The sequence below is a fragment of the Arachis ipaensis genome, chromosome B2 (genome assembly GCF_059453495.1).
Source record: "Arachis ipaensis isolate K30076 ecotype BB chromosome B2, ASM5945349v1, whole genome shotgun sequence".
NCBI classification, from domain to species: Eukaryota; Viridiplantae; Streptophyta; class Magnoliopsida; order Fabales; family Fabaceae; genus Arachis; species Arachis ipaensis.
The window spans coordinates 55,393,276-55,417,862 of NC_142437.1; positions in this window are offsets into that span (position 1 = coordinate 55,393,276).

Sequence of the window (24,587 nt, forward strand, 5' to 3'; positions counted from 1 at the left end):
CGCTATCCCGAGGAGGACACCTAAAGGCGAGCCGTAATGGCCTCATATTTGGCAAGCTCCTTCGGTGTTTTTCACAGTTTTTTTCCAGATTCTTTTTACGTTATTTATTTTATTTTATTTTATTATTATTTTTTATTTAACGTTCTGCTGACCCTCGTTCTTTAAATGACGCTATCCCGAGGAGGACACCTAAAGGCGAGCCGTAATGGCCTCATCTTTGGCAAGCTCCTTCGGTTTTTTTCACGGTTTTTTTCCTGATTCTTTTTCCGTTTTTTTTTTTTTTTTTTTTTTTTTTTTTTTTTTTTTTTTTTTTTTACATTCTGCTGACCCTCGTTCTTTAAATGACGCTATCCCGAGGAGGACAGCTAGAGGCGAGCCGTATGGCCTCATCTTTGGCAAGCTCCTTCGGTTTTTTTCACAGTTTTTTTCCAGATTATTTTTCCGTTTTTTTTTTTTTTTTTTACGTTCTGCTGACCCTCGTTCTTTAAATTACGCTATCCCGAGGAGGAGACCTAAAGGCGAGCCGTAATGGCCTCATCTTTGGCAAGCTCCTTCGGTTTTTTTCACAGTTTTTTTCCAGATTCTTTTTCCGTTATTTTTTATTTTATATTTTTTTATTTTTTATTTTTTTCTTTTTTTTTACATTCTGCTGACCCTCGTTCTTTAAATGACGCTATCCCGAGGAGGACACCTAAAGGCGAGCCGTATGGCCTCATCTTTGGCAAGCTCCTTCGGTTTTTTTCACAGTTTTTTTCCAGATTCTTTTTCCGTTTTTTTTTTTTTTTTTTTTTTTTTTTTTTTTTTTTACGTTATGCTGACCCTCGTTCTTTAAATTACGCTATCCCGAGGAGGACACCTAAAGGCGAGCCGTAATGGCCTCATCTTTGGCAAGCTCCTTCGGTTTTTTTCACAGTTTTTTTCCAGATTCTTTTTCCGTTATTTTTTATTTTATATTTTTTTATTTTTTATTTTTTTCTTTTTTTTTTACATTCTGCTGACCCTCGTTCTTTAAATGACGCTATCCCGAGGAGGACACCTAAAGGCGAGCCGTATGGCCTCATCTTTGGCAAGCTCCTTCGGTTTTTTTCACAGTTTTTTTCCAGATTCTTTTTCCGTTTTTTTTTTTTTTTTTTTTTTTTTTTTTTTTTTTTTACGTTATGCTGACCCTCGTTCTTTAAATTACGCTATCTCGAGGAGGACACCTAAAGGCGAGCCGTATGGCCTCATCTTTGGCAAGCTCCTCCGGTTTTTTCACAGTTTTTTTACAGATTTTTTCCGGTTTTTTTTTTTTTTTTAACGTTCTGCTGACCCTCGTTCTTTAAATTACGCTATCCCGAGGAGGACACCTAAAGGCGAGCCGTAATGGCCTCATCTTTGGCAAGCTCCTTCGGTTTTTTCACAGTTTTTTTCCAGATTCTTTTTCCGTTATTTTTTTTATTTTTTTTATTTTTTTTTTTTACATTCTGCTGACCCTCGTTCTTTAAATGACGCTATCCCGAGGAGGACACCTAAAGGCGAGCCGTATGGCCTCATCTTTGGCAAGCTCCTCCGGTTTTTTCACAGTTTTTTTACAGATTTTTTTCCGGGTTTTTTTTTTTATTAACGTTTTGCCGACCCTCGTTCTTTAAATTACGCTATCCCGAGGAGGACACCTAAAGGCGAGCCGTAATGGCCTCATCTTTGGCAAGCTCCTTCGGTTTTTTTCACAGTTTTTTTTTAAATTTTTTCTCCGTTTTTTTTTTTTTTTTATTATTACGTTCTGCTGACCCTCGTTCTTTAAATTACGCTATCCCGAGGAGGACACCTAAAGGCGAGCCGTAATGGCCTCATCTTTGGCAAGCTCCTTCGGTTTTTTTCACAGTTTTTTTCCAGATTCTTTTTCCGTTTTTTTTTTTTTTTTTTTTTTTTTTAACGTTCTGCTGACCCTCGTTCTTTAAATTACGCTATCCCGAGGAGGACACCTAAAGGCGAGCCGTAATGGCCTCATCTTTGGCAAGCTCCTTCGGTTTTTTTCACAGTTTTTTTCCAGATTCTTTTTCCGTTATTTTTTTTTTTTTTTTTACATTCTGCTGACCCTCGTTCTTTAAATGACGCTATCCCGAGGAGGACACCTAAAGGCGAGCCGTATGGCCTCATCTTTGGCAAGCTCCTCCGGTTTTTTCACAGTTTTTTTAGAGATTTTTTTCCGGTTTTTTTTTTTTTTTTAACGTTCTGCTGAGCCTCGTTCTTTAAATTACGCTATCCCGAGGAGGACACCTAAAGGCGAGCCGTAATGGCCTCATCTTTGGCAAGCTCCTTCGGTGTTTTTCACAGTTTTTTTCCAGATTCTTTTTACGTTATTTATTTTATTTTATTTTATTATTATTTTTTATTTAACGTTCTGCTGACCCTCGTTCTTTAAATTACGCTATCCCGAGGAGGACACCTAAAGGCGAGCCGTAATGGCCTCATCTTTGGCAAGCTCCTTCGGTTTTTTTCACAGTTTTTTTCCAGATTCTTTTTCCGTTTTTTTTTTTTTTTTTTTTCTTTACATTCTGCTGACCCTCGTTCTTTAAATGACGCTATCCCGAGGATGACACCTAAAGGCGAGCCGTAATGGCATCATCTTTGGCAAGCTCCTTCGGTTTTTTTCACAGTTTTTTTCCTGATTCTTTTTCCGTTTTTTTTTTTTTTTTTTTTTTTTTTTTACATTCTGCTGACCCTCGTTCTTTAAATGACGCTATCCCGAGGAGGACACCTAGAGGCGATCCGTATGGCCTCATCTTTGGCAAGCTCCTTCGGTTTTTTTCACAGTTTTTTTCCAGATTCTTTTTCCGTTTTTTTTTTTTTTTTTTTTATTACATTCTGCTGACCCTCGTTCTTTAAATGACGCTATCCCGAGGAGGACACCTAAAGGCGAGCCGTAATGGCCTCATCTTTGGCAAGCTCCTTTGGTTTTTTTCACAGTTTTTTTCCTGATTCTTTTACCGTTTTTTTTTTTTTTTTTACATTCTGCTGACCCTCGTTCTTTAAATGACGCTATCCCGAGGAGGACACCTAGAGGCGAGTCGTATGGCCTCATCTTTGGCAAGCTCCTTCGGTTTTTTTCACAGTTTTTTTCCAGATTCTTTTTCCGTTTTTTTTTTTATTACATTCTGCTGACCCTCGTTCTTTAAATGACGCTATCCCGAGGAGGACACCTAAAGGCGAGCCGTAATGGCCTCATCTTTGGCAAGCTCCTTCGGTTTTTTTCACAGTTTTTTTCCTGATTCTTTTTCCGTTTTTTTTTTTTTTTTTTTTTTTTTTTGTTATATTCTGCTGACCTTCGTTCTTTAAATGACGCTATCCCGAGGAGGACACCTAGAGGCGAGCCGTATGGCCTCATCTTTGGCAAGCTCCTTCGGTTTTTTTCACAGTTTTTTTCCAGATTCTATTTCCGTTTTTTTTTTTTTTTTTTTTTTATTACATTCTGCTGACCCTCGTTCTTTAAATGACGCTATCCCGAGGAGGACACCTAAAGGCGAGCCGTAATGGCCTCATCTTTGGCAAGCTCCTTTGGTTTTTTTCACAGTTTTTTTCCTGATTCTTTTACCGTTTTTTTTTTTTTTTTTTTTTTTTTTTTTTTTTTTTTTTTTTTTTTTTTTTTTTTTTTTACATTCTGCTGACCCTCGTTCTTTAAATGACGCTATCCCGAGGAGGACACCTAGAGGCGAGCCGTATGGCCTCATCTTTGGCAAGCTCCTTCGGTTTTTTTCACAGTTTTTTTCCAGATTCTTTTTCCGTTTTTTTTTTTTTTTATTACATTCTGCTGACCCTCGTTCTTTAAATGACGCTATCCCGAGGAGGACACCTAAAGGCGAGCCGTAATGGCCTCATCTTTGGCAAGCTCCTTCGGTTTTTTTCACAGTTTTTTTCCTGATTCTTTTACCGTTTTTTTTTTTTTTTTTTTTTTTTTTTTTTTTTTTTTTTTTTTTTTTTACATTCTGCTGACCCTCGTTCTTTAAATGACGCTATCCCGAGGAGGACACCTAGAGGCGAGCCGTATGGCCTCATCTTTGGCAAGCTCCTTCGGTTTTTTTCACAGGTTTTTTCCAGATTCTTTTTCCGTTTTTTTTTTTTTATTACATTCTGCTGACCCTCGTTCTTTAAATGACGCTATCCCGAGGAGGACACCTAAAGGCGAGCCGTAATGGCCTCATCTTTGGCAAGCTCCTTCGGTTTTTTTCACAGTTTTTTTCCTGATTCTTTTTCCGTTTTTTTTTTTTTTTTTTTTTTTTTTTTTTTTTTTTTTTTTTTTTTTTTACATTCTGCTGACCCTCGTTCTTTAAATGACGCTATCCCGAGGAGGACACCTAGAGGCGAGCCGTATGGCCTCATCTTTGGCAAGCTCCTTCGGTTTTTTTCACAGTTTTTTTCCAGATTATTTTTCCGTTTTTTTTTTTTTTTTACATTCTGCTGACCCTCGTTCTTTAAATGACGCTATCCCGAGGAGGACACCTAGAGGCGAGCCGTATGGCCTCATCTTTGGCAAGCTCCTTCGGTTTTTTTCACAGTTTTTTTCCAGATTATTTTTCCGTTTTTTTTTTTTTTTTTTTTTTTTTTTTTTTTTACATTCTGCTGACCCTCGTTCTTTAAATGACGCTATCCCGAGGAGGACACCTAGAGGCGAGCCGTATGGCCTCATCTTTGGCAAGCTCCTTCGGTTTTTTTCACAGTTTTTTTCCAGATTATTTTTCCGTTTTTTTTTTTTTTTTTTTTTTTTTTTTTTTACGTTCTGCTGACCCTCGTTATTTAAATTACGCTATCCCGAGGAGGACACCTAAAGGCGAGCCGTAATGGCCTCATCTTTGGCAAGCTCCTTCGGTTTTTTTCACAGTTTTTTTCCAGATTCTTTTTCCGTTATTTTTTATTTTATATTTTTTTATTTTTTATTTTTTTCTTTTTTTTTTACATTCTGCTGACCCTCGTTCTTTAAATGACGCTATCCCGAGGAGGACACCTAAAGGCGAGCCGTATGGCCTCATCTTTGGCAAGCTCCTTCGGTTTTTTTCACAGTTTTTTTCCAGATTCTTTTTCCGTTTTTTTTTTTTTTTTTTTTTTTTTACGTTATGCTGACCCTCGTTCTTTAAATTACGCTATCCCGAGGAGGACACCTAAAGGCGAGCCGTAATGGCCTCATCTTTGGCAAGCTCCTTCGGTTTTTTTCACAGTTTTTTTCCAGATTCTTTTTCCGTTTTTTTTTTTTTTTTTTTTATACGTTCTGCTGACCCTCGTTCTTTAAATTACGCTATCCCGAGGAGGACACCTAAAGGCGAGCCGTAATGGCCTCATCTTTGGCAAGCTCCTTCGGTGTTTTTCACAGTTTTTTTCCAGATTCTTTTTCCGTTATTTTTTTTTTTTTTTTACATTCTGCTGACCCTCGTTCTTTAAATGACGCTATCCCGAGGAGGACACCTAAAGGCGAGCCGTATGGCCTCATCTTTGGCAAGCTCCTCCGGTTTTTTCACAGTTTTTTTAGAGATTTTTTTCCGGTTTTTTTTTTTTTTTTTAACGTTCTGCTGAGCCTCGTTCTTTAAATTACGCTATCCCGAGGAGGACACCTAAAGGCGAGCCGTAATGGCCTCATCTTTGGCAAGCTCCTTCGGTTTTTTTCACAGTTTTTTTCCAGATTCTTTTTCCGTTATTTTTTTTTTTTTTTTTACATTCTGCTGACCATTCGTTCTTTAAATGACACTATCCCGAGGAGGACACCTAGAGGCGAGCCGTATGGCCTCATCTTTGGCAAGCTCCTTCGGTTTTTTTCACAGTTTTTTTCCAGATTATTTTTCCTTTTTTTTTTTTTTTTTTTTTTTTTTACGTTCTGCTGACCATCGTTCTTTAAATTACGCTATCCCGAGGAGGACACCTAAAGGCGAGCCGTAATGGCCTCATCTTTGGCAAGCTCCTTCGGTTTTTTTCACAGTTTTTTTCCATATTCTTTTTCCGTTATTTTTTATTTTATATTTTTTTTATTTTATATTTTTTTCTTTTTTTTTACATTCTGCTGACCCTCGTTCTTTAAATGACGCTATCCCGAGGAGGACACCTAAAGGCGAGCCGTATGGCCTCATCTTTGGCAAGCTCCTTCGGTTTTTTTCACAGTTTTTTTCCAAATTCTTTTTCCGTTTTTTTTTTTTTTTTTTTTTTTTTTTTTTTTTATACGTTCTGCTGACCCTCGTTCTTTAAATTACGCTATCCCGAGGAGGACACCTAAAGGCGAGCCGTAATGGCCTCATCTTTGGCAAGCTCCTTCGGTTTTTTTCACAGTTTTTTTCCTGATTCTTTTTCCTTTTTTTTTTTATTTTTTTTTTTACATTCTGCTGACCCTCGTTCTTTAAATGACGCTATCCCGAGGAGGACACCTAAAGGCGAGCCGTATGGCCTCATCTTTGGCAAGCTCCTCCGGTTTTTTCACAGTTTTTTTACAGATTTTTTTCCGGTTTTTTTTTTTTTTTTAACGTTCTGCTGACCCTCGTTCTTTAAATTACGCTATCCCGAGGAGGACACCTAAAGGCGAGCCGTAATGGGCTCATCTTTGGCAAGCTCCTTCGGTTTTTTTCACAGTTTTTTTCCAGATTCTTTTTCCGTTATTTTTTTTATTTTTTTTATTTTTTTTTTTACATTCTGCTGACCCTCGTTCTTTAAATGACGCTATCCCGAGGAGGACACCTAAAGGCGAGCCGTATGGCCTCATCTTTGGCAAGCTCCTCCGGTTTTTTCACAGTTTTTTTACAGATTTTTTTCCGGGTTTTTTTTTTTATTAACGTTTTGCCGACCCTCGTTCTTTAAATTACGCTATCCCGAGGAGGACACCTAAAGGCGAGCCGTAATGGCCTCATCTTTGGCAAGCTCCTTCGGTTTTTTTCACAGTTTTTTTTTAAATTTTTTCTCCGTTTTTTTTTTTTTTATTATTATTACGTTCTGCTGACCCTCGTTCTTTAAATTACGCTATCCCGAGGAGGACACCTAAAGGCGAGCCGTAATGGCCTCATCTTTGGCAAGCTCCTTCGGTTTTTTTCACAGTTTTTTTCCAGATTCTTTTTCCGTTTTTTTTTTTTTTTTTTTTTTTTAACGTTCTGCTGACCCTCGTTCTTTAAATTACGCTATCCCGAGGAGGACACCTAAAGGCGAGCCGTAATGGCCTCATCTTTGGCAAGCTCCTTCGGTTTTTTTCACAGTTTTTTTCCAGATTCTTTTTCCGTTATTTTTTTTTTTTTTTTTACATTCTGCTGACCCTCGTTCTTTAAATGACGCTATCCCGAGGAGGACACCTAAAGGCGAGCCGTATGGCCTCATCTTTGGCAAGCTCCTCCGGTTTTTTCACAGTTTTTTTACAGATTTTTTTCCGGTTTTTTTTTTTTTTTTTAACGTTCTGCTGACCCTCGTTCTTTAAATTACGCTATCCCGAGGAGGACACCTAAAGGCGAGCCGTAATGGCCTCATCTTTGGCAAGCTCCTTCGGTTTTTTTCACAGTTTTTTTCCAGATTCTTTTTCCGTTATTTTTTTTATTTTTTTTATTTTTTTTTTTTACATTCTGCTGACCCTCGTTCTTTAAATGACGCTATCCCGAGGAGGACACCTAAAGGCGAGCCGTATGGCCTCATCTTTGGCAAGCTCCTCCGGTTTTTTCACAGTTTTTTTACAGATTTTTTTCCGGGTTTTTTTTTTTATTAACGTTTTGCCGACCCTCGTTCTTTAAATTACGCTATCCCGAGGAGGACACCTAAAGGCGAGCCGTAATGGCCTCATCTTTGGCAAGCTCCTTCGGTTTTTTTCACAGTTTTTTTTTAAATTTTTTCTCCGTTTTTTTTTTTTTTTATTATTATTACGTTCTGCTGACCCTCGTTCTTTAAATTACGCTATCCCGAGGAGGACACCTAAAGGCGAGCCGTAATGGCCTCATCTTTGGCAAGCTCCTTCGGTTTTTTTCACAGTTTTTTTCCAGATTCTTTTTCCGTTTTTTTTTTTTTTTTTTTTTTTTTTAACGTTCTGCTGACCCTCGTTCTTTAAATTACGCTATCCCGAGGAGGACACCTAAAGGCGAGCCGTAATGGCCTCATCTTTGGCAAGCTCCTTCGGTTTTTTTCACAGTTTTTTTCCAGATTCTTTTTCCGTTATTTTTTTTTTTTTTTTTACATTCTGCTGACCCTCGTTCTTTAAATGACGCTATCCCGAGGAGGACACCTAAAGGCGAGCCGTATGGCCTCATCTTTGGCAAGCTCCTCCGGTTTTTTCACAGTTTTTTTAGAGATTTTTTTCCGATTTTTTTTTTTTTTTTTAACGTTCTGCTGAGCCTCGTTCTTTAAATTACGCTATCCCGAGGAGGACACCTAAAGGCGAGCCGTAATGGCCTCATCTTTGGCAAGCTCCTTCGGTGTTTTTCACAGTTTTTTTCCAGATTCTTTTTACGTTATTTATTTTATTTTATTTTATTATTATTTTTTATTTAACGTTCTGCTGACCCTCGTTCTTTAAATTACGCTATCCCGAGGAGGACACCTAAAGGCGAGCCGTAATGGCCTCATCTTTGGCAAGCTCCTTCGGTTTTTTTCACAGTTTTTTTCCAGATTCTTTTTCCGTTTTTTTTTTTTTTTTTTTTTTTTTTCTTTACATTCTGCTGACCCTCGTTCTTTAAATGACGCTATCCCGAGGATGACACCTAAAGGCGAGCCGTAATGGCATCATCTTTGGCAAGCTCCTTCGGTTTTTTTCACAGTTTTTTTCCTGATTCTTTTTCCGTTTTTTTTTTTTTTTTTTTTTTTTTTTTTTTTTTTTTTTTTTTACATTCTGCTGACCCTCGTTCTTTAAATGACGCTATCCCGAGGAGGACACCTAGAGGCGATCCGTATGGCCTCATCTTTGGCAAGCTCCTTCGGTTTTTTTCACAGTTTTTTTCCAGATTCTTTTTCCGTTTTTTTTTTTTTTTTTATTACATTCTGCTGACCCTCGTTCTTTAAATGACGCTATCCCGAGGAGGACACCTAAAGGCGAGCCGTAATGGCCTCATCTTTGGCAAGCTCCTTTGGTTTTTTTCACAGTTTTTTTCCTGATTCTTTTACCGTTTTTTTTTTTTTTTTACATTCTGCTGACCCTCGTTCTTTAAATGACGCTATCCCGAGGAGGACACCTAGAGGCGAGCCGTATGGCCTCATCTTTGGCAAGCTCCTTCGGTTTTTTTCACAGTTTTTTTCCAGATTCTTTTTCCGTTTTTTTTTTTATTACATTCTGCTGACCCTCGTTCTTTAAATGACGCTATCCCGAGGAGGACACCTAAAGGCGAGCCGTAATGGCCTCATCTTTGGCAAGCTCCTTCGGTTTTTTTCACAGTTTTTTTCCTGATTCTTTTTCCGTTTTTTTTTTTTTTTTTTTTTTTTTTTGTTATATTCTGCTGACCTTCGTTCTTTAAATGACGCTATCCCGAGGAGGACACCTAGAGGCGAGCCGTATGGCCTCATCTTTGGCAAGCTCCTTCGGTTTTTTTCACAGTTTTTTTCCAGATTCTATTTCCGTTTTTTTTTTTTTTTTTTTTTTATTACATTCTGCTGACCCTCGTTCTTTAAATGACGCTATCCCGAGGAGGACACCTAAAGGCGAGCCGTAATGGCCTCATCTTTGGCAAGCTCCTTTGGTTTTTTTCACAGTTTTTTTCCTGATTCTTTTACCGTTTTTTTTTTTTTTTTTTTTTTTTTTTTTTTTTTTTTTTTTTTTTACATTCTGCTGACCCTCGTTCTTTAAATGACGCTATCCCGAGGAGGACACCTAGAGGCGAGCCGTATGGCCTCATCTTTGGCAAGCTCCTTCGGTTTTTTTCACAGTTTTTTTCCAGATTCTTTTTCCGTTTTTTTTTTTTTATTACATTCTGCTGACCCTCGTTCTTTAAATGACGCTATCCCGAGGAGGACACCTAAAGGCGAGCCGTAATGGCCTCATCTTTGGCAAGCTCCTTCGGTTTTTTTCACAGTTTTTTTCCTGATTCTTTTTCCGTTTTTTTTTTTTTTTTTTTTTTTTTTTTTTTTTTTTTTTTTTTTACATTCTGCTGACCCTCGTTCTTTAAATGACGCTATCCCGAGGAGGACACCTAGAGGCGAGCCGTATGGCCTCATCTTTGGCAAGCTCCTTCGGTTTTTTTCACAGTTTTTTTCCAGATTATTTTTCCGTTTTTTTTTTTTTTTTACATTCTGCTGACCCTCGTTCTTTAAATGACGCTATCCCGAGGAGGACACCTAGAGGCGAGCCGTATGGCCTCATCTTTGGCAAGCTCCTTCGGTTTTTTTCACAGTTTTTTTCCAGATTATTTTTCCGTTTTTTTTTTTTTTTTTTTTTTTTTTTTTACATTCTGCTGACCCTCGTTCTTTAAATGACGCTATCCCGAGGAGGACACCTAGAGGCGAGCCGTATGGCCTCATCTTTGGCAAGCTCCTTCGGTTTTTTTCACAGTTTTTTTCCAGATTATTTTTCCTTTTTTTTTTTTTTTTTTTTTTTTTTTTTTTTACGTTCTGCTGACCCTCGTTATTTAAATTACGCTATCCCGAGGAGGACACCTAAAGGCGAGCCGTAATGGCCTCATCTTTGGCAAGCTCCTTCGGTTTTTTTCACAGTTTTTTTCCAGATTCTTTTTCCGTTATTTTTTATTTTATATTTTTTTATTTTTTATTTTTTTCTTTTTTTTTTACATTCTGCTGACCCTCGTTCTTTAAATGACGCTATCCCGAGGAGGACACCTAAAGGCGAGCCGTATGGCCTCATCTTTGGCAAGCTCCTTCGGTTTTTTTCACAGTTTTTTTCCAGATTCTTTTTCCGTTTTTTTTTTTTTTTTTTTTTTTTTTTTTTTTTTTTTTACGTTATGCTGACCCTCGTTCTTTAAATTACGCTATCCCGAGGAGGACACCTAAAGGCGAGCCGTAATGGCCTCATCTTTGGCAAGCTCCTTCGGTTTTTTTCACAGTTTTTTTCCAGATTCTTTTTCCGTTATTTTTTTTTTTTTTTTTTACATTCTGCTGACCCTCGTTCTTTAAATGACGCTATCCCGAGGAGGACACCTAAAGGCGAGCCGTATGGCCTCATCTTTGGCAAGCTCCTCCGGTTTTTTCACAGTTTTTTTAGAGATTTTTTTCCGGTTTTTTTTTTTTTTTTAACGTTCTGCTGAGCCTCGTTCTTTAAATTACGCTATCCCGAGGAGGACACCTAAAGGCGAGCCGTAATGGCCTCATATTTGGCAAGCTCCTTCGGTGTTTTTCACAGTTTTTTTCCAGATTCTTTTTACGTTATTTATTTTATTTTATTTTATTATTATTTTTTATTTAACGTTCTGCTGACCCTCGTTCTTTAAATGACGCTATCCCGAGGAGGACACCTAAAGGCGAGCCGTAATGGCCTCATCTTTGGCAAGCTCCTTCGGTTTTTTTCACGGTTTTTTTCCTGATTCTTTTTCCGTTTTTTTTTTTTTTTTTTTTTTTTTTTTTTTTTTTTTTTTTTTTTTTTACATTCTGCTGACCCTCGTTCTTTAAATGACGCTATCCCGAGGAGGACAGCTAGAGGCGAGCCGTATGGCCTCATCTTTGGCAAGCTCCTTCGGTTTTTTTCACAGTTTTTTTCCAGATTATTTTTCCGTTTTTTTTTTTTTTTTTTACGTTCTGCTGACCCTCGTTCTTTAAATTACGCTATCCCGAGGAGGAGACCTAAAGGCGAGCCGTAATGGCCTCATCTTTGGCAAGCTCCTTCGGTTTTTTTCACAGTTTTTTTCCAGATTCTTTTTCCGTTATTTTTTATTTTATATTTTTTTATTTTTTATTTTTTTCTTTTTTTTTACATTCTGCTGACCCTCGTTCTTTAAATGACGCTATCCCGAGGAGGACACCTAAAGGCGAGCCGTATGGCCTCATCTTTGGCAAGCTCCTTCGGTTTTTTTCACAGTTTTTTTCCAGATTCTTTTTCCGTTTTTTTTTTTTTTTTTTTTTTTTTTTTTTTTTTTTTTTTTTTTACGTTATGCTGACCCTCGTTCTTTAAATTACGCTATCCCGAGGAGGACACCTAAAGGCGAGCCGTAATGGCCTCATCTTTGGCAAGCTCCTTCGGTTTTTTTCACAGTTTTTTTCCAGATTCTTTTTCCGTTATTTTTTATTTTATATTTTTTTATTTTTTATTTTTTTCTTTTTTTTTTACATTCTGCTGACCCTCGTTCTTTAAATGACGCTATCCCGAGGAGGACACCTAAAGGCGAGCCGTATGGCCTCATCTTTGGCAAGCTCCTTCGGTTTTTTTCACAGTTTTTTTCCAGATTCTTTTTCCGTTTTTTTTTTTTTTTTTTTTTTTTTTTTTTTTTTTTACGTTATGCTGACCCTCGTTCTTTAAATTACGCTATCTCGAGGAGGACACCTAAAGGCGAGCCGTATGGCCTCATCTTTGGCAAGCTCCTCCGGTTTTTTCACAGTTTTTTTACAGATTTTTTCCGGTTTTTTTTTTTTTTTTAACGTTCTGCTGACCCTCGTTCTTTAAATTACGCTATCCCGAGGAGGACACCTAAAGGCGAGCCGTAATGGCCTCATCTTTGGCAAGCTCCTTCGGTTTTTTCACAGTTTTTTTCCAGATTCTTTTTCCGTTATTTTTTTTATTTTTTTTATTTTTTTTTTTTACATTCTGCTGACCCTCGTTCTTTAAATGACGCTATCCCGAGGAGGACACCTAAAGGCGAGCCGTATGGCCTCATCTTTGGCAAGCTCCTCCGGTTTTTTCACAGTTTTTTTACAGATTTTTTTCCGGGTTTTTTTTTTTATTAACGTTTTGCCGACCCTCGTTCTTTAAATTACGCTATCCCGAGGAGGACACCTAAAGGCGAGCCGTAATGGCCTCATCTTTGGCAAGCTCCTTCGGTTTTTTTCACAGTTTTTTTTTAAATTTTTTCTCCGTTTTTTTTTTTTTTTTATTATTACGTTCTGCTGACCCTCGTTCTTTAAATTACGCTATCCCGAGGAGGACACCTAAAGGCGAGCCGTAATGGCCTCATCTTTGGCAAGCTCCTTCGGTTTTTTTCACAGTTTTTTTCCAGATTCTTTTTCCGTTTTTTTTTTTTTTTTTTTTTTTTTAACGTTCTGCTGACCCTCGTTCTTTAAATTACGCTATCCCGAGGAGGACACCTAAAGGCGAGCCGTAATGGCCTCATCTTTGGCAAGCTCCTTCGGTTTTTTTCACAGTTTTTTTCCAGATTCTTTTTCCGTTATTTTTTTTTTTTTTTTTACATTCTGCTGACCCTCGTTCTTTAAATGACGCTATCCCGAGGAGGACACCTAAAGGCGAGCCGTATGGCCTCATCTTTGGCAAGCTCCTCCGGTTTTTTCACAGTTTTTTTAGAGATTTTTTTCCGGTTTTTTTTTTTTTTTTTAACGTTCTGCTGAGCCTCGTTCTTTAAATTACGCTATCCCGAGGAGGACACCTAAAGGCGAGCCGTAATGGCCTCATCTTTGGCAAGCTCCTTCGGTGTTTTTCACAGTTTTTTTCCAGATTCTTTTTACGTTATTTATTTTATTTTATTTTATTATTATTTTTTATTTAACGTTCTGCTGACCCTCGTTCTTTAAATTACGCTATCCCGAGGAGGACACCTAAAGGCGAGCCGTAATGGCCTCATCTTTGGCAAGCTCCTTCGGTTTTTTTCACAGTTTTTTTCCAGATTCTTTTTCCGTTTTTTTTTTTTTTTTTTTTCTTTACATTCTGCTGACCCTCGTTCTTTAAATGACGCTATCCCGAGGATGACACCTAAAGGCGAGCCGTAATGGCATCATCTTTGGCAAGCTCCTTCGGTTTTTTTCACAGTTTTTTTCCTGATTCTTTTTCCGTTTTTTTTTTTTTTTTTTTTTTTTTTTTACATTCTGCTGACCCTCGTTCTTTAAATGACGCTATCCCGAGGAGGACACCTAGAGGCGATCCGTATGGCCTCATCTTTGGCAAGCTCCTTCGGTTTTTTTCACAGTTTTTTTCCAGATTCTTTTTCCGTTTTTTTTTTTTTTTTTTTATTACATTCTGCTGACCCTCGTTCTTTAAATGACGCTATCCCGAGGAGGACACCTAAAGGCGAGCCGTAATGGCCTCATCTTTGGCAAGCTCCTTTGGTTTTTTTCACAGTTTTTTTCCTGATTCTTTTACCGTTTTTTTTTTTTTTTTTACATTCTGCTGACCCTCGTTCTTTAAATGACGCTATCCCGAGGAGGACACCTAGAGGCGAGTCGTATGGCCTCATCTTTGGCAAGCTCCTTCGGTTTTTTTCACAGTTTTTTTCCAGATTCTTTTTCCGTTTTTTTTTTTATTACATTCTGCTGACCCTCGTTCTTTAAATGACGCTATCCCGAGGAGGACACCTAAAGGCGAGCCGTAATGGCCTCATCTTTGGCAAGCTCCTTCGGTTTTTTTCACAGTTTTTTTCCTGATTCTTTTTCCGTTTTTTTTTTTTTTTTTTTTTTTTTTTTTGTTATATTCTGCTGACCTTCGTTCTTTAAATGACGCTATCCCGAGGAGGACACCTAGAGGCGAGCCGTATGGCCTCATCTTTGGCAAGCTCCTTCGGTTTTTTTCACAGTTTTTTTCCAGATTCTATTTCCGTTTTTTTTTTTTTTTTTTTTTTTATTACATTCTGCTGACCCTCGTTCTTTAAATGACGCTATCCCGAGGAGGACACCTAAAGGCGAGCCGTAATGGCCTCATCTTTGGCAAGCTCCTTTGGTTTTTTTCACAGTTTTTTTCCTGATTCTTTTACCGTTTTTTTTTTTTTTTTTTTTTTTTTTTTTTTTTTTTTTTTTTTTTTTTTTTTTTTTTACATTCTGCTGACCCTCGTTCTTTAAATGACGCTATCCCGAGGAGGACACCTAGAGGCGAGCCGTATGGCCTCATCTTTGGCAAGCTCCTTCGGTTTTTTTCACAGTTTTTTTCCAGATTCTTTTTCCGTTTTTTTTTTTTTTTATTACATTCTGCTGACCCTCGTTCTTTAAATGACGCTATCCCGAGGAGGACACCTAAAGGCGAGCCGTAATGGCCTCATCTTTGGCAAGCTCCTTCGGTTTTTTTCACAGTTTTTTTCCTGATTCTTTTACCGTTTTTTTTTTTTTTTTTTTTTTTTTTTTTTTTTTTTTTTTTTTTTTTTACATTCTGCTGACCCTCGTTCTTTAAATGACGCTATCCCGAGGAGGACACCTAGAGGCGAGCCGTATGGCCTCATCTTTGGCAAGCTCCTTCGGTTTTTTTCACAGGTTTTTTCCAGATTCTTTTTCCGTTTTTTTTTTTTTATTACATTCTGCTGACCCTCGTTCTTTAAATGACGCTATCCCGAGGAGGACACCTAAAGGCGAGCCGTAATGGCCTCATCTTTGGCAAGCTCCTTCGGTTTTTTTCACAGTTTTTTTCCTGATTCTTTTTCCGTTTTTTTTTTTTTTTTTTTTTTTTTTTTTTTTTTTTTTTACATTCTGCTGACCCTCGTTCTTTAAATGACGCTATCCCGAGGAGGACACCTAGAGGCGAGCCGTATGGCCTCATCTTTGGCAAGCTCCTTCGGTTTTTTTCACAGTTTTTTTCCAGATTATTTTTCCGTTTTTTTTTTTTTTTTACATTCTGCTGACCCTCGTTCTTTAAATGACGCTATCCCGAGGAGGACACCTAGAGGCGAGCCGTATGGCCTCATCTTTGGCAAGCTCCTTCGGTTTTTTTCACAGTTTTTTTCCAGATTATTTTTCCGTTTTTTTTTTTTTTTTTTTTTTTTTTTTTTTTTTTACATTCTGCTGACCCTCGTTCTTTAAATGACGCTATCCCGAGGAGGACACCTAGAGGCGAGCCGTATGGCCTCATCTTTGGCAAGCTCCTTCGGTTTTTTTCACAGTTTTTTTCCAGATTATTTTTCCGTTTTTTTTTTTTTTTTTTTTTTTTTTTTTTACGTTCTGCTGACCCTCGTTATTTAAATTACGCTATCCCGAGGAGGACACCTAAAGGCGAGCCGTAATGGCCTCATCTTTGGCAAGCTCCTTCGGTTTTTTTCACAGTTTTTTTCCAGATTCTTTTTCCGTTATTTTTTATTTTATATTTTTTTATTTTTTATTTTTTTCTTTTTTTTTTACATTCTGCTGACCCTCGTTCTTTAAATGACGCTATCCCGAGGAGGACACCTAAAGGCGAGCCGTATGGCCTCATCTTTGGCAAGCTCCTTCGGTTTTTTTCACAGTTTTTTTCCAGATTCTTTTTCCGTTTTTTTTTTTTTTTTTTTTTTTTTACGTTATGCTGACCCTCGTTCTTTAAATTACGCTATCCCGAGGAGGACACCTAAAGGCGAGCCGTAATGGCCTCATCTTTGGCAAGCTCCTTCGGTTTTTTTCACAGTTTTTTTCCAGATTCTTTTTCCGTTATTTTTTTTTTTTTTTTTACATTCTGCTGACCCTCGTTCTTTAAATGACGCTATCCCGAGGAGGACACCTAAAGGCGAGCCGTATGGCCTCATCTTTGGCAAGCTCCTCCGGTTTTTTCACAGTTTTTTTAGAGATTTTTTTCCGGTTTTTTTTTTTTTTTTTAACGTTCTGCTGAGCCTCGTTCTTTAAATTACGCTATCCCGAGGAGGACACCTAAAGGCGAGCCGTAATGGCCTCATATTTGGCAAGCTCCTTCGGTGTTTTTCACAGTTTTTTTCCAGATTCTTTTTACGTTATTTATTTTATTTTATTTTATTATTATTTTTTATTTAACGTTCTGCTGACCCTCGTTCTTTAAATGACGCTATCCCGAGGAGGACACCTAAAGGCGAGCCGTAATGGCCTCATCTTTGGCAAGCTCCTTCGGTTTTTTTCACAGTTTTTTTCCTGATTCTTTTTCCGTTTTTTTTTTTTTTTTTTTTTTTTTTTTTTTTTTTTTTTTTTTTTTTTTTTTTTACATTCTGCTGACCCTCGTTCTTTAAATGACGCTATCCCGAGGAGGACAGCTAGAGGCGAGCCGTATGGCCTCATCTTTGGCAAGCTCCTTCGGTTTTTTTCACAGTTTTTTTCCAGATTATTTTTCCATTTTTTTTTTTTTTTTTTTACGTTCTGCTGACCCTCGTTCTTTAAATTACGCTATCCCGAGGAGGAGACCTAAAGGCGAGCCGTAATGGCCTCATCTTTGGCAAGCTCCTTCGGTTTTTTTCACAGTTTTTTTCCAGATTCTTTTTCCGTTATTTTTTATTTTATATTTTTTTATTTTTTATTTTTTTCTTTTTTTTTACATTCTGCTGACCCTCGTTCTTTAAATGACGCTATCCCGAGGAGGACACCTAAAGGCGAGCCGTATGGCCTCATCTTTGGCAAGCTCCTTCGGTTTTTTTCACAGTTTTTTTCCAGATTCTTTTTCCGTTTTTTTTTTTTTTTTTTTTTTTTTTTTTTTTTTTTACGTTATGCTGACCCTCGTTCTTTAAATTACGCTATCCCGAGGAGGACACCTAAAGGCGAGCCGTAATGGCCTCATCTTTGGCAAGCTCCTTCGGTTTTTTTCACAGTTTTTTTCCAGATTCTTTTTCCGTTATTTTTTTTTTTTTTTTTTTACATTCTGCTGACCCTCGTTCTTTAAATGACGCTATCCCGAGGAGGACACCTAAAGGCGAGCCGTATGGCCTCATCTTTGGCAAGCTCCTCCGGTTTTTTCACAGTTTTTTTAGAGATTTTTTCCGGTTTTTTTTTTTTTTTTTTTTTTAACGTTCTGCTGAGCCTCGTTCTTTAAATTACGCTATCCCGAGGAGGACACCTAAAGGCGAGCCGTAATGGCCTCATATTTGGCAAGCTCCTTCGGTGTTTTTCACAGTTTTTTTCCAGATTCTTTTTACGTTATTTATTTTATTTTATTTTATTATTATTTTTTATTTAACGTTCTGCTGACCCTCGTTCTTTAAATTACGCTATCCCGAGGAGGACACCTAAAGGCGAGCCGTAATGGCCTCATCTTTGGCAAGCTCCTTCGGTTTTTTTCACAGTTTTTTCCGGATTCTTTTTCCGTTATTTTTTATTTTATATTTTTTTTATTTTTTATTTTTTCTTTTTTTTTACATTCTGCTGACCCTCGTTCTTTAAATGACGCTATCCCGAGGAGGACACCTAAAGGCGAGCCGTATGGCCTCATCTTTGGCAAGCTCCTTCGGTTTTTTTCACAGTTTTTTTCCAGATTCTTTTTCCGTTTTTTTTTTTTTTTTTTTTTTTTTTACGTTCTGCTGACCCTCGTTCTTTAAATTACGCTATCCCGAGGAGGACACCTAAAGGCGAGCCGTAATGGCCTCATCTTTGGCAAGCTCCTTCGGTTTTTTTCACAGTTTTTTTCCTGATTCTTTTTCCTTTTTTTTTTATTTTTTTTTTTTTTACATTCTGCTGACCCTCGTTCTTTAAATGACGCTATCCCGAGGAGGACACCTAAAGGCGAGCCGTATGGCTTCATCTTTGGCAAGCTCCTCCGGTTTTTTCACAGTTTTTTTACAGATTTTTTTCCGGTTTTTTTTTTTTTTTTTTTTTTTTTTTTTTTTATTTAACGTTCTGCTGACCCTCGTTCTTTAAATAACGCTATCCCGAGGAGGACACCTAAAGGCGAGCCGTAATGGCCTCATCTTTGGCAAGCTCCTTCGGTTTTTTTCACAGTTTTTTTCCAGATTCTTTTTCCGTTTTTTTTTTTTTTTTATTTTTTACATTCTGCTGACCCTCGTTCTTTAAATGACGCTATCCCGAGGAGGACACCTAAAGGCGAGCCGTATGGCCTCATCTTTGGCAAGCTCCTTCGGTTTTTTCACAGTTTTTTTCCAGATTCTTTTTCCATTTTTTTTTTTTTTTTTTTTTACGTTCTGCTGACCCTCGTTCTTTAAATTACGCTATCCCGAGGAGGACACCTAAAGGCGAGCCGTAATGGCCTCATCTTTGGCAAGCTCCTTCGGTTTTTTTCACAGTTTTTTTCCTGATTCTTTTTCCTTTTTTTTTTTTTTTTTTTTTTTTACATTCTGCTGAACCTCGTTCTTTAAATGACGCTATCCCGAGGAGGACACCTAAAGGCGAGCCGTATGGCCTCATCTTTGGTAAGCTCCTCCGGTTTTTTCACAGTTTTTTTACAGATTTTTTTCTAGGGTTTTTTTTTTCTTTTTTTTTTTTTTTTTTTTTTTTTTTAACGTTCTGCTGACCCTCGTTCTTTAAATTACGCTATCCCGAGGAGGACACCTAAAGGCGAGCCGTAATGGCCTCATCTTTGGCAAGCTCCTTCGGTTTTTTTCACAGTTTTTTTCCAGATTCTTTTTCCGTTATTTTTTTTTTTTTTTTACATTCTGCTGACCCTCGTTCTTTAAATGACGCTATCCCGAGGAGGACACCTAAAGGCGAGCCGTATGGCCTCATCTTTGGCAAGCTCCTCCGGTTTTTTCACAGTTTTTTTAGAGATTTTTTTCCGGTTTTTTTTTTTTTTTTAACGTTCTGCTGAGCCTCGTTCTTTAAATTACGCTATCCCGAGGAGGACACCTAAAGGCGAGCCGTAATGGCCTCATCTTTGGCAATTATTTCACAGTTTTTTTCCAGATTCTTTTTACGTTATTTATTTTATTTTATTTTATTATTATTTTTTATTTAACGTTCTGCTGACCCTCGTTCTTTAAATTACGCTATCCCGAGGAGGACACCTAAAGGCGAGCCGTAATGGCCTCATCTTTGGCAAGCTCCTTCGGTTTTTTTCACAGTTTTTTTCCAGATTCTTTTTCCGTTTTTTTTTTTTTTTTTTTTTTTTTTTTTTTTTTTACATTCTGCTGACCTTCGTTCTTTAAATGACGCTATCCCGAGGAGGACACCTAAAGGCGAGCCGTAATGGCATCATCTTTGGCAAGCTCCTTCGGTTTTTTTCACAGTTTTTTTCCAGATTCTTTTTCCGTTTTTTTTTTTTTTTTTTTTTTTTTTTTTTTTTTTTTTTTTTTTAACATTCTGCTGACCCTCGTTCTTTAAATGACGCTATCCCGAGGAGGACACCTAAAGGCGAGCCGTAATGGCCTCATCTTTGGCAAGCTCCTTCGGTTTTTTTCACAGTTTTTTTCCTGATTCTTTTTCCGTTTTTTTTTTTTTTTTTTTTTTTTACGTTCTGCTGACCCTCGTTCTTTAAATGACGCTATCCCGAGGAGGACACCTAGAGGCGAGCCGTATGGCCTCATCTTTGGCAAGCTCCTTCGGTTTTTTTCACAGTTTTTTTCCAGATTATTTTTCCGTTTTTTTTTTTTTTTTTTTTTTTACGTTCTGCTGATCCTCGTTCTTTAAATTACGCTATCCCGAGGAGGACACCTAAAGGCGAGCCGTAATGGCCTCATCTTTGGCAAGCTCCTTCGGTTTTTTTCACAGTTTTTTTCCAGATTCTTTTTCCGTTATTTTTTATTTTATATTTTTTTATTTTTTATTTTTTTCTTTTTTTTTACATTCTGCTGACCCTCGTTCTTTAAATGACGCTATCCCGAGGAGGACACCTAAAGGCGAGCCGTATGGCCTCATCTTCGGCAAGCTCCTTCGGTTTTTTTCACAGTTTTTTTCCAGATTCTTTTTCCGTTTTTTTTTTTTTTTTTTTTTTTTTTTTTTTTTTTTACGTTATGCTGAGCCTCGTTCTTTAAATTACGCTATCCCGAGGAGGACACCTAAATGCGAGCCGTAATGGCCTCATCTTTGGCAAGCTCCTTCGGTTTTTTTCACAGTTTTTTTCCAGATTCTTTTTCCGTTATTTATTTTTTTTTTTTTTACATTCTGCTGACCCTCGTTCTTTAAATGACGCTATCCCGAGGAGGACACCTAAAGGCGAGCTGTATGGCCTCATCTTTGGCAAGCTCCTCCGGTTTTTTCACAGTTTTTTTAGGGATTTTTTCCGGTTTTTTTTTTTTTTTTTTTTTAACGTTCTGCTGAGCCTCGTTCTTTAAATTACGTTATCCCGAGGAGGACACCTAAAGGCGAGCCGTAATGGCCTCATATTTGGCAAGCTCCTTCGGTGTTTTTCACAGTTTTTTTCCAGATTCTTTTTACGTTATTTATTTTATTTTATTTTATTATTATTTTTTATTTAACGTTCTGCTGACCCTCGTTCTTTAAATTACGCTATCCCGAGGAGGACACCTAAAGGCGAGCCGTAATGGCCTCATCTTTGGCAAGCTCCTTCGGTTTTTTTCACAGTTTTTTTCCTGATTCTTTTTCCTTTTTTTTTTTTTTTTTTTTTACATTCTGCTGAACCTCGTTCTTTAAATGACGCTATCCCGAGGAGGACACCTAAAGGCGAGCCGTATGGCCTCATCTTTGGTAAGCTCCTCCGGTTTTTTCACAGTTTTTTTACAGATTTTTTTCCAGGGTTTTTTTTTTTTTTTTTTTTTTTTTTTTTTTTTTTTTAACGTTCTGCTGACCCTCGTTCTTTAAATTACGCTATCCCGAGGAGGACACCTAAAGGCGAGCCGTAATGGCCTCATCTTTGGCAAGCTCCTTCGGTTTTTTTCACAGTTTTTTTCCAGATTCTTTTTCCGTTATTTTTTTTTTTTTTTTTACATTCTGCTGACCCTCGTTCTTTAAATGACGCTATCCCGAGGAGGACACCTAAAGGCGAGCCGTATGGCCTCATCTTTGGCAAGCTCCTCCGGTTTTTTCACAGTTTTTTTAGAGATTTTTTTCCGGTTTTTTTTTTTTTTTAACGTTCTGCTGAGCCTCGTTCTTTAAATTACGCTATCCCGAGGAGGACACCTAAAGGCGAGCCGTAATGGCCTCATCTTTGGCAATTTTTTCACAGTTTTTTTCCAGATTCTTTTTACGTTATTTATTTTATTTTATTTTATTATTATTTTTTATTTAACGTTCTGCTGACCCTCGTTCTTTAAATTACGCTATCCCGAGGAGGACACCTAAAGGCGAGCCGTAATGGCCTCATCTTTGGCAAGCTCCTTCGGTTTTTTTCACAGTTTTTTTCCAGATTCTTTTTCCGTTTTTTTTTTTTTTTTTTTTTTTTTTTTTTTTTTTTTTTTTTTTTTTTTTTTTTTACATTCTGCTGACCCTCGTTCTTTAAATGACGCTATCCCGAGGAGGACACCTAAAGGCGAGCCGTAATGGCATCATCTTTGGCAAGCTCCTTCGGTTTTTTTCACAGTTTTTTTCCAGATTCTTTTTCCGTTTTTTTTTTTTTTTAACATTCTGCTGACCCTCGTTCTTTAAATGACGCTATCCCGAGGAGGACACCTAAAGGCGAGCCGTAATGGCCTCATCTTTGGCAAGCTCCTTCGGTTTTTTTCACAGTTTTTTTCCTGATTCTTTTTCCGTTTTTTTTTTTTTTTTTTTTTTTTTTACGTTCTGCTGACCCTCGTTCTTTAAATGACGCTATCCCGAGGAGGACACCTAGAGGCGAGCCGTATGGCCTCATCTTTGGCAAGCTCCTTCGGTTTTTTTCACAGTTTTTTTCCAGATTATTTTTCCGTTTTTTTTTTTTTTTTTTTTTTTTTTTTTTTTTTTTTTTTTTTTTTTTTTTTTTTTTTACGTTCTGCTGACCCTCGTTCTTTAAATTACGCTATCCCGAGGAGGACACCTAAAGGCGAGCCGTAATGGCCTCATCTTTGGCAAGCTCCTTCGGTTTTTTTCACAGTTTTTTTCCAGATTCTTTTTCCGTTATTTTTTATTTTATATTTTTTTATTTTTTATTTTTTTCTTTTTTTTTACATTCTGCTGACCCTCGTTCTTTAAATGACGCTATCCCGAGGAGGACACCTAAAGGCGAGCCGTATGGCCTCATCTTTGGCAAGCTCCTTCGGTTTTTTTCACAGTTTTTTTCCAAATTCTTTTTCCGTTTTTTTTTTTTTTTTTTTTTTTTTTTTTTACGTTATGCTGAGCCTCGTTCTTTAAATTACGCTATCCCGAGGAGGACACCTAAATGCGAGCCGTAATGGCCTCATCTTTGGCAAGCTCCTTCGGTTTTTTTCACAGTTTTTTTCCAGATTCTTTTTCCGTTATTTATTTTTTTTTTTTTTACATTCTGCTGACCCTCGTTCTTTAAATGACGCTATCCCGAGGAGGACACCTAAAGGCGAGCCGTATGGCCTCATCTTTGGCAAGCTCCTCCGGTTTTTTCACAGTTTTTTTAGGGATTTTTTCCGGTTTTTTTTTTTTTTTTTTTTTTTTTAACGTTCTGCTGAGCCTCGTTCTTTAAATTACGCTATCCCGAGGAGGACACCTAAAGGCGAGCCGTAATGGCCTCATATTTGGCAAGCTCCTTCGGTGTTTTTCACAGTTTTTTTCCAGATTCTTTTTACGTTATTTATTTTATTTTATTTTATTATTATTTTTTATTTAACGTTCTGCTGATCCTCGTTCTTTAAATTACGCTATCCCGAGGAGGACACCTAAAGGCGAGCCGTAATGGCCTCATCTTTGGCAAGCTCCTTCGGTTTTTTTCACAGTTTTTTCCGGATTCTTTTTCCGTTATTTTTTATTTTATATTTTTTTTATTTTATATTTTTTTCTTTTTTTTTACATTCTGCTGACCCTCGTTCTTTAAATGACGCTATCCCGAGGAGGACACCTAAAGGCGAGCCGTATGGCCTCATCTTTGGCAAGCTCCTTCGGTTTTTTTCACAGTTTTTTTCCAGATTCTTTTTCCGTTTTTTTTTTTTTTTTTTTTTTTTTTTTTTTTTTTTTTTTTTTTTTTTTTTTTTTTTTTTTTTTTTTTTTTTTTTTTTTTTTTTTTTTTTTACGTTCTGCTGACCCTCGTTCTTTAAATTACGCTATCCCGAGGAGGACACCTAAAGGTGAGCCGTAATGGCCTCATCTTTGGCAAGCTCCTTCGGTTTTTTTCACAGTTTTTTTCCTGATTCTTTTTCCTTTTTTTTTATTTTTTTTTTTTTACATTCTGCTGACCCTCGTTCTTTAAATGACGCTATCCCGAGGAGGACACCTAAAGGCGAGCCGTATGGCTTCATCTTTGGCAAGCTCCTCCGGTTTTTTCACAGTTTTTTTACAGATTTTTTTCCGGTTTTTTTTTTTTTTTTTTTTTTTTTTTTTTTTTTTAACGTTTTGCTGACCCTCGTTCTTTAAATTACGCTATCCCGAGGAGGACACCTAAAGGCGAGCCGTAATGGCCTCATCTTTGGCAAGCTCCTTCGGTTTTTTTCACAGTTTTTTTCCAGATTCTTTTTCCGTTATTTTTTTTTTTTTTTTTTACATTCTGCTGACCCTCGTTCTTTAAATGACGCTATCCCGAGGAGGACACCTAAAGGCGAGCCGTATGGCCTCATCTTTGGCAAGCTCCTCCGGTTTTTTCACAGTTTTTTTAGAGATTTTTTTCCGGTTTTTTTTTTTTTTTTTTAACGTTCTGCTGACCCTCGTTCTTTAAATTACGCTATCCCGAGGAGGACACCTAAAGGCGAGCCGTAATGGCCTCATCTTTGGCAAGCTCCTTCGATTTTTTTCACAGTTTTTTTCCAGATTCTTTTTCCGTTATTTTTTTTATTTTTTTTATTTTTTTTTTTTACATTCTGCTGACCCTCGTTCTTTAAATGACGCTATCCCGAGGAGGACACCTAAAGGCGAGCCGTATGGCCTCATCTTTGGCAAGCTCCTCC